Genomic DNA, 10,710 nt, shown 5'->3' with positions numbered 1-10,710 from the left:
TATATTTGATTTGTGCATGAAACAAGGTTTTAAAACATGAGACAAAGTTTGGTTCCTGTCTCAGACACTGGATGTAAATGCCAAGCAATCATTGTCTTGCACATATTTCTTGCCAGTTACATATCATGTCCCCAGTAATGCCAGTTTCATATCATGTCCCCAGTAATGCCAGTTTCATATCATGTCCCCAGTAGTGCCAGTTACATATCATGTCCCCAGTAGTGCCAGTTACATATCATGTCCCCAGTAATGCCAGTTTCATATCATGTCCCCAGTAGTGCCAGTTACATATCATGTCCCCAGTAGTGCCAGTTACATATCATGTCCCCAGTAGTGCCAGTTACATATCATGTCCTCAGTAGTGCCAGTTACATATCATGTCCCCAGTAGTGCCAGTTACATATCATGTCCTCAGTAGTGCCAGTTACATATCATGTCCCCAGTAGTGCCAGTTACATATCATGTCCCCAGTAGTGCCAGTTACATATCATGTCCCCAGTAGTGCCCGTTACATATCATGTCCCCAGTAGTGCCCGTTACATATCATGTCCCCAGTAGTGCCCGTTACATATCATGTCCCCAGTAGTGCCCGTTACATATCATGTCCCCAGTAGTGCCCGTTACATATCATGTCCCCAGTAGTGCCCGTTACATATCATGTCCCCAGTAGTGCCCGTTACATATCATGTCCCCAGTAGTGCCCGTTACAGATCATGTCCCCAGTAGTGCCCGTTACAGATCATGTCCCCAGTAGTGCCCGTTACAGATCATGTCCCCAGTAGTGCCCGTTACATATCATGTCCCCAGTAGTGCCCGTTACATATCATGTCCCCAGTAGTGCCCGTTACATATCATGTCCCCAGTAGTGCCCGTTACATATCATGTCCCCAGTAGTGCCCGTTACATATCATGTCCCCAGTAGTGCCCGTTACATATCATGTCCCCAGTAGTGCCCGTTGCATATCATGTCCCCAGTAGTGCCCGTTGCATATCATGTCCCCAGTAGTGCCAGTTGCATATCATGTCCCAGTAGTGCCAGTTGCATATCATGTCCCAGTAGTGCCAGTTGCATATCATGTCCCAGTAGTGACAGTTGCATATCATGTCCCAGTAGTGACAGTTGCATATGTCCCAGTAGTGCCAGTTGCATATCATGTCCCAGTAGTGCCAATTGCATATCATGTCCCCAGTAGTGCCAGTTGCATATCATGTCCCAGTAGTGCCAGTTGCATATCATGTCCCAGTAGTGCCAGTTGCATATCATGTCCCAGTAGTGACAGTTACATATGTCCCAGTAGTGCCAGTTGCATATCATGTCCCAGTAGTGTCAGTTACATATTATTTCCCCAGTAGTGTCAGTTACAGATGTCTGCAGTAGTGCCAGTTACATATCATGTCCCAGTAGTGCCAGTTACATATGTCCGCAGTTGTGCCAGTTGCATATCATGTCCCAGTAGTGCCAGTTGCATATCATGGTGCCAGTTGCATATCATGTCCCAGTAGTGCCAGTTGCATATCATGTCCCAGTAGTGACAGTTACATATGTCCCAGTAGTGCCAGTTGCATATCATGTCCCAGTAGTGTCAGTTACATATTATTTCCCCAGTAGTGTCAGTTACAGATGTCTGCAGTAGTGCCAGTTACATATCATGTCCCAGTAGTGCCAGTTACATATGTCCGCAGTTGTGCCAGTTGCATATCATGTCCCAGTAGTGCCAGTTGCATATCATGTCCCAGTAGTGCCAGTTGCATATCATGTCCCCAGTAGTGACAGTTACATATGTCCCAGTAGTGCCAGTTGCATATGTCCCAGTAGTGTCAGTTACATATTATTTCCCCAGTAGTGTCAGTTACAGATGTCTGCAGTAGTGCCAGTTGCATATCATGTCCCAGTAGTGCCAGTTACATATCATGTCCCCCAGTAGTGTCAGTTACATATCATGTCCCCAGTAGTGTCAGTTACAGATGTCCCATTAATGTCAGTTACAGATGTCCCCCAGTAGTGCCAGTTACATATCATGTCCCCAGTAGTGCCAGTTACATATCATGTCCCCAGTAGTGCCAGTTACATATCATGTCCCCAGTAGTGCCAGTTACATATCATGTCCCCAGTAGTGCCAGTTACATATCATGTCCCCAGTAGTGCCAGTTACAGATCATGTCCGCAGTAGTGCCAGTTACATATGATGTCCCTAGTAGTGCCAGTTACATATGATGTCCCTAGTAGTGCCAGTTGCATATCATGTCCTAGTAGTGCCAGTTGCATATCATGTCCCCAGTAGTGTCAGTTACATATGTCCCCAGTAGTGCCAGTTACATATCATGTCCCAGTAGTGCCAGTTACATATGTCAGCAGTAGTGCCAATTACATATCATGTCCCCCAGTAGTGTCAGTTACAGATGTACCCAGTAGTGTCAGTTACAGATGTACCCAGTAGTGTCAGTTACAGATGTCCCCCAGTAGTGCCAGTTATATATCATGTCCCCAGTAGTGTCAGTTACATATGTCCCCAGTAGTGCCAGTTACATATGTCCCCAGTAGTGCCAGTTACATATGTCCCCAGTAGTGCCAGTTACATATCCTGTCCCCAGTAGTGCCAGTTACATATCCTGTCCCCAGTAGTGTCAGTTACAGATGTCCTCAGTAGTGCCAGTTGCATATCATGTCCCAGTAGTGTCAGTTACAGATCATGTCCCAGTAGTGTCAGTAACAGATCATGTCCCCAGTAGTGCCAGTTACATATCATGTCCACAGTAGTGCCAGTTACATATCATGTCCACAGTAGTGCCAGTTACAGATGTCCTCAGTAGTGCCAGTTGCATATCATGTCCCAGTAGTGCCAGTTACAGATCATGTCCCAGTAGTGTCAGTTACAGATCATGTCCTCAGTAGTGTCAGTTACATATCATGTCCCAGTAGTGTCAGTTACATATCATGTCCCAGTAGTGTCAGTTACATATCATGTCCCAGTAGTGTCAGTTACATATCATGTCCCAGTAGTGTCAGTTACATATCATGTCCCAGTAGTGTCAGTTACATATCATGTCCCCAGTAGTGCCAGTTGCATATCATGTCCCCAGTAGTGCCAGTTGCATATCATGTCCCCATTAGTGCCAGTTGCATATCATGTCCCCATTAGTGCCAGTTGCATATCATGTCCCGGTACTTATGTATTATCTGGGCTCCCATAATAAATGCACCCCATTTTTTCATACCCCTACTATCCAACTACGCATGGAGTTGATTTTATATAGTGTGGCGAGCGCAGCGAGCCACCGCGCCCGAAGCGTGGCGAGCGCAGCGAGCCCCGCGAGGGGACGCGGTCTCATAAGAAAAACGGGAGCCCAGATATTACATAAGTACCCATGTCCCCATTAGTGCCAGTTGCATATCATGTCCCCAGTAGTTTCAGTTACAGATGTCCTCAGTAGTGCCAGTTGCATATCATGTCCCAGTAGTGTCAGTTACAGATCATGTCCCAGTAGTGCCAGTTGCATATCATGTCCCCAGTAGTGCCAGTTGCATATCATGTCCCCAGTAGTGCCAGTTGCATATCATGTCCCCAGTAGTGTCAGTTACATATCATGTCCCCAGTAGTGTCAGTTACAGATGTCCCCAGTAGTGCCAGTTACATATCATGTCCCCTGTAGTGTGTGTACTATATCATCCAAAGAGTTCCATTTTGGTCTCATCTGGCCAGACTATGGTCCTTATTCTAAGTGACAGCAAACCCCCCCTCCCCCCCTCCTGCAGGCGTGCGAATGGATGATCTGAGACCATTGAATGACTTCTTCAGCACTTGCAGATCTCAGACCTGCAAGCACCCAGTTGGAGAAGCAGACAGGCAGCTGACAACAGCTGCATGTGCCCCCCACACCATCGGGGAATCACCATGGGAACACCCATGAAACGTTGGGCGTCTGTGCCCCGAAACGTCAGTACACATGCATTTGAAATAAATGCCACAGCTTTTTAACCAGTTATCAAGACCTCTGAGTGCCGCAGTTTGTTTGACCGCCTATACATATTTATATATATATCTAGAAGAGCGGCACTCCGCGATGCTTGTAATCCAAAGTATAAGGATGCGGTGCCCCCCCGCAAAACAACCTGAGATACTCCCAGGATCTATGGAGACTGGGTGACGGCGGCGCTCAACTATACAAATGAAGAAACCAGGAGACTGGATTTGTTCCCAACGTTTCAAGGTGCTTGGCCTTGTTATCAAGGTGCAGAAAGACCAGAATAAAATGCAAAATCTCATACCTTTATCCTCTTCCCGCTGTACTCAGCGTCCACGCCTCCTCCACCTCCCGGCACTTTTCCGTGATGTCACAGCTCCGTTGTGGAGGGGCAGGCGTGTAGCTAGTTTCAAAGGTGGGCGTGGTGGCTATGGAGCCGCCTTTATCGGCCACACGGATCAAAATGTCTTGTCGGGCACTGAGTCTTCAATGCCTTACGTTCGACAGATTGGGATAGATGTTAGATGCATCCTTTAACCCCTCTGATTCAAGCATGCGATGGAATGTCTTTAAGGAGGCGTTAGAAGATAGTGGATCAAATCTTGATTTAGGTCCAAGACTTTGAATCCTGCTTGGTAGCATCTCGCTCAATTCTTGATTCTGCAGTGATTTGTCAAAATGCTCTTTATGTTTCAATGAACGATTAAGGCGGGATGTATATATTTTCCATTGAAATGGATTTGTATATGTCGTCGGGACAAACGAAAGACCCCTGCTTAATACCTTTTTCTTCTGCGGCAGACGTCAGGGGCCAGAGGGATTACATTGGGTAGAGAGTGAGGTCACGACCTTTCCAGCACCAGAAAGGATAAAACTTCTGGACTGCCCAGAGACAGCCCTGGCTCCTCCCTCCTCTACCCCGCCTCCTAGGCTAGCTTACTTTCAGTTTTGATTGTGCTTGCAGGAGCCAACACGCATTTTGAAAGGGCTGCTGTTAAAGCAGCTTAAACTTCGTTTTAATTATTTTTTTTTTTTTATTCTTATTTTTACACTGACTATTGGTCAGTGACAGAGCAGCAGCGCTGGGGGTCTGTTAGACCCCGGCACTGCGCTCCATCACCCGGAACCCGGCAGCCGCACACCTCCCACGTGGCTTCCACAGTGTTGGTGTCGGCTGGCTCCGGGCACTGAGGAGAGCAGCCGCGACGGGGACCGTGACTTCAGCGGTGACAACCGCTTTCAGGTAACGCACTCCCCGCCGGGCGTGCGAAAGGCGCGCGCAGTTATAGCGGCTGAGCAGCCCGGTGGGGGGGATCGCCGGGCTGCACTAGCAAGCGGCCAGAACGCCGCCTTTCACTAGGTGTGCACCCTGACCCGCTGGACCACCAGGGAGACTTTGAGTGTGGGCAGCGGCGTCGGTATGTGGGGCCGCCCGGCAAGCGCCGGATCCCCGCCATTTTACCGACGCCGCATGAGTCATGAAATCCCGGTGGCCATTTGCTAGTAGGGGGAGGGAGCCTCTCCTCACACAGCCCCTCTCCCGGAGACAGAAGCTAGGATGTACCCACGGGGTTTCCAGCCCTGATCTCTTCCTGCCTGCCTGCTGCAAGTGTAAGAAGGACACAGAGAGCTCTCTGCCAGTCTGGAGTTCCATCTCTTCACTGCCGGGCCATATGGGCAAATCCCCCCTGTACCTCTCCTACTGGAGCACAGGGTACAGTACTTTATGCTCCTGCCGGCCATAGTGCTTTGCGGAGCTCAGTGCCACTTTATTATTTGCATTGTGCTATGTCTCATAACTGTGTTAACACCATCACTGCATGTCAGAAGTATAGGTGTTAGCTGTACCAGTTTAGCTGCCTCTTGTACAATCTTAGACGACAGCGATAGTGACATAGGGACTCCTATATTGGTGTCCTGCACACATTGCAAGGCTGGCCCAAGTACCACCGGCCAGCCTGGGCATATGAGTATAGCCTGATGGCGCGGCTACCCTTTCAAAAAGGGACGCCATTGTAAGGAGTCCATGGTACTTTCCCAGCTATCACGCGGTTCTGGCGATCATTTTAACATACTTGCCGCCATTGCACGCTGCTGGAGGCTCCTGACTGCTAATGCCAGGGCTGTGCTCAAGCTTGTCCTGGTTAACTGCATATTGAATGCAGCTGCTCCCCCAGGTTCTGTGATCAGACAGTGGGGTTTAGAGCATAGTGGGACAGTATTGGGCTGTATGTAAATTAGGTCATAGCACTCCTGTGTTATATACCATGGTGTTGTTGATGGCCTGTGGCAGCTCATCTCCTTATACTGTCTCTCTTATCCAGTGATTCTATCTCTGGTTACCTATACCTACTCTCTCTCCCTGTGTGTGTGTAGTGTATATATTGTCAGGTGGAAAGTGTATAACTCAGTTTACATTGTCATCTGAGGCAGGTCCCTGCTGCCTTCCCTGATGTATTTTTCCTCTGTGACATAGAGATCGTTAGATTTCTGCAATAAGCCTCTAATTGTGCAATGTGTATCTGCTGGCTGACAAAATAAAACCCCTTCTTACTTTCTTCCAGAAAGATACTGTGTTCTCAGATGACAGTTTATGGGGGGACAGTTTGCTGCCAGCTAGGTCATACAGAGGACAGCAGGAAGTCTTAAGGGCCCTACATACGCAGAGATGTGTGCCAGAGATACATAACAGGAGATTCAGCACAAGAGATTTCACTCGTGTGGCTCATTTCAGACAATGAGCCACATACAGAGAGATTTGTGACAGAGATTCAAATTGGGAGATTCAGCATGGGAGACTTCAAATCTGTCACGACTGTCACAGCCGCACATGCCATCAAACTGCACTGTGTATGTATATATATATATATATATATATATATATATATATATATATATATATATATATATATATATATATATATATATATATATATATATATATATATATACACAGATATATGATTATGCCGCACCCGCTTCCAATGAACAGTTCTGTGCCAGGTTAATAGTGATAATTTTCCATATCCAAGTAATGTAGTCACAAGTCCTCAGATAAACCAGCACCAGAAAACACTTTGCAAGTAAAAAATTCCTTTATAATCCATAATGAGGATCAAAGATTCAGAAGCCAAAGTCCCAACATCACATGGCAATAACAGTATTTGAGAAAAACACCCTCAGGTATACGTTACGTATCCGGCTGCATTGGCCACAGAAAGGATCCCTTAACGGGCCGTTTCGGCGTTACTCACGCCTTTCTCACAATTCTCATTCCCTTTTGAGAAAGGCGTGAGTAACGCCGAAACGGCCCGTTAAGGGATCCTCTCTGTGGCCAATGCAGCCGGATACGTAACGTATACCTGAGGGTGTTTTTCTCAAATACTGTTATTGCCATGTGATGTTGGGACTTTGGCTTCTGAATCTTTGATCCTCATTATGGATTATAAAGGAATTTTTTACTTGCAAAGTGTTTTCTGGTGCTGGTTTATCTGAGGACTTGTGACTACATTACTTGGATATGGAAAAATAAATATATATGTGTATATATATATATATATATATATATATATATATACACATATACACACACTATATATATATATATATATATATATATATATATATATATATACACACACACACACACATAGTATGTATGTATATATATATATATATACATAGTATATATATACACAGTATATATATATATATATATATATATACACAGTATACATAGTGTATGTGTGTATATGTATATATATATATATATATATATATATATATATATATATATATATACACACATAATGAAACAATAGTTGGTGGTAGTGTCCCCCATAAAAAGTTTTAATCGTTGGTGGTATAGTGTGGCATCCCCCTCTCCCCTCTTCCGTTGGTGGCACAGTGTAAAAGAATATAGTATATACTTACCAACTCCGGTGTCTTCCAGCGTCGCGTCCTCTCACTGCAGCTTCCATCCAGGTCCAGGAAGCGTCTCTTCAGCTGGGCTCCGGCAGCTATTCTTCCAGGTCGGCGGCAGCGGGGCTTCCAGGCGGCGGCAGCGGGGCTTCCAGGTGGCGGCAGCGGGGCTTCCAGGCGGCGGCAGCGGGGCTTCCAGGTCGGCGGCAGTGGGTCTTCCAGGCGGCGGCAGCGGGGCTTCCAGGTGGCGGCAGCGGGGCTTCCAGGTCGGCGGCAGCGGGTCTTCATCTGGGCGGCGTGCTCCGGCATGACAGTCGCTCAGATGGCCCTGCTCATCCCCGCGCCACACATGCGGGAGATGAGCAGGAGCTTCTGAGCGACTGTTATGAATTGTTTGACCGGGCCATTCTGAATCTTGTGCAGATTCAGAACGGCGGGGGCGCGCATGTAAATCGCTGTGTGGGCTATATACACAGCGATTTACATGCATTTTCAGGCATTTTCTGAGCAATTTAGTAAAATCGCTCAGAAAATGCCTGAAAATTGTGCTGTGTGTGGGGGCCTTTATACCCTGCTATCAGAGTGACACAGAGGTCACTCCATTAATCGAAGGCAAGGGCAGCAATGTCTAATGCAGATAGCATGACTTGTATGTTACTAACTCATGAGTTAGCAAAGTTTTCCATAGCAAGTCAATTAGAAATCACAGTGTGTGCAGCCATTACAGTTCTGGTCCAGGCACTTAGTGTAAGACACCTCTGCTAACTTTTAAACCCTGTCGGAACATAGTCCAGGCCTGTTTTACCCTAATAGAGCAATAGCTCAATCAGCAACGCTCCCGTCTCTTAAGTAGACAAGGCGCATGGCTATAAGGATTCAGTCCCCACAATACCAGGGGTTATTTCGTGTTCTGACAGGGTACTATGGCAAACGTCACCAACGGTGGACTCTGAAGTGTAATTTCTCCACAGGATAACCTTCGGTATTCCTGGTCATTGGAAGTTGGAACATTGCAATGTCACATACAGAGCTGGTTGTGGTGTGTACGCACAATACAATCCAGTGTGGGATCTGACTATGTAGTCGGATTTACATTAGGATCACATGCATGTAGCATGCAGATCGCACATTTGAGATAATTTGACTTAGTATTCCTCCAGGCCTCTAGTAGTCTTGCACCCCAGCGGGGTAGCATTTTTGGGAGATGCAGCTGTGGAGGTGCAGTACGAACTGTGTTATGGTTAACATTACTACCTCACGGCACTGATGTCAATCTATATTCATACCACACTGGATATGCCCAATCTCGTTTGAGATCACATGGGAACACCAGCTGTTGTAGATAACATGGGTTCCATTCAAACAACGCCATTACTCTAACTGTGTGGAGTTTATGTATATTCTCCCCGTAATTGCGTGGGATTACTCCAGGTACTCCCGTTTTCTACCCACAAACAATTTGGTTTGTCATTTCTTATGGTTCTCCTTTAAGTTATGTTAGCGGAGTAACACTGGCTGTAGCTTTTATAATTAAAAGCTAATAAGGCCTTGACTATGCATCCCTTCAGGGACGCAATCTCACTTTGGTAGAAGTTTTACTGGTTGCCAATGTTGATGGCCTTGTTCATTTCAGCGCCACCATATGCTATATACCAATATGTTGCCTCTTAATCTGTACGACCTATTGTATAGGGGTACATGAATGCATATGTTTATGTTTGTAGGCATTTGTGTATGTACATGTGTGTATATATATATATATATATATATATATATATACATGTACATACACAATATATATATATATATGTGGATATATATAGCGATGCTGGGCCAGCATTCTCGCTTCTTACATTCAAACAGCGGTTCGATTATAGTTTCCTGTTTGTTTTCTAATGTATCTACATACACATACATTATAACCAAAACTGATCCTTTTGGTAAATCCGTGTTTTATACACGCAACAGTACATCTTAAGGCATAGACTGGATAATGCTATTATGGAAAAGATGCTTCTGTCTTGAAACCTAAGTGAAAAAGACAGTCCTGTGGGATTTCTGCAAGGTAGAACCTTGGTTTCTAGGTCACCCTGTGCAGGTCCAGTCGGGTGATGCAAAAAGGGTGTTTTTTTTACCAACCACTAGGGTGACACTCTGAGTGGGCCGGCTATGAGCCTACGGCCACACCACCCTGAACACGCCTGATCTCGTCTGATCTTGGAAGCCAAGCAGGGTCAGGCCTGGTTAGTACTTGGATGGGAGACCATCTGGGAATACCAGGTGCTGTAGGCTTAGGCCTCCCGCTTCTTCCAATAGGTGCAGCGCAAGATCCCGGCCTTGTTGGCAAAACTATACCGGCAGATGGACCCTCCCTTCGGAGGTGTACCTGTGGTTGGTAGGCCATTGGGGTGGACCAATGGTGGATTGATGGCTTTGCGTCACATTTACCAGGTCACCCTGTATGTGTCCAGGTCTCGAGACCCTGCAGGTTACAGAGTCCACCCTCTGTTATGTCAGTCCAGTGGCTATTCGTTCGGAGGTAGGCTTTTCCCCATTTTTTCTCCTCCTCAAAGTAATTTGTACATTAAAAGTGGAGGTGGGGGCACCTTAATCCAGGAGAATCTGGTTCTCGGATCTGTGAACCCTGTTAGGGGTATCTCTTATCTGTCTGCCTCTGGGGCCAGAACTGCTCACAGGGCTGTTAAGACAACCTTATTAAGAGCCACGGGATTGAATTCAATCCCAGAATTTACCATTTGTCTAGGGTTTTGTCCTTTCGGTAGAAGTAGTGGGGGCTGGCCTCCACCTGTTTCTTTAAAGCAACAG

The 10,710-nt window shown here is 46.4% G+C and overlaps 1 non-coding gene across 1 annotated transcript; it reads left to right on the top strand.

Annotated features, from left to right (window-relative positions):
* Positions 1 to 10,057: 10,057 nt before the first annotated feature.
* LOC146039437 (5S ribosomal RNA) lies at positions 10,058 to 10,176 on the top strand. Its single transcript, XR_014462942.1, has one exon. It is a non-coding gene; the product is annotated as a 5S ribosomal RNA (ribosomal RNA).
* Positions 10,177 to 10,710: the final 534 nt, after the last annotated feature.

This window comes from Crinia signifera, chromosome 9, assembly GCF_055691185.1.
Source record: "Crinia signifera chromosome 9, ASM5569118v1, whole genome shotgun sequence".
Classification (NCBI taxonomy): domain Eukaryota; kingdom Metazoa; phylum Chordata; class Amphibia; order Anura; family Myobatrachidae; genus Crinia; species Crinia signifera.
The sequence above is the reverse complement of the archived record's forward strand: the minus strand, read 5'-3'. Positions and strand labels throughout refer to the sequence as shown.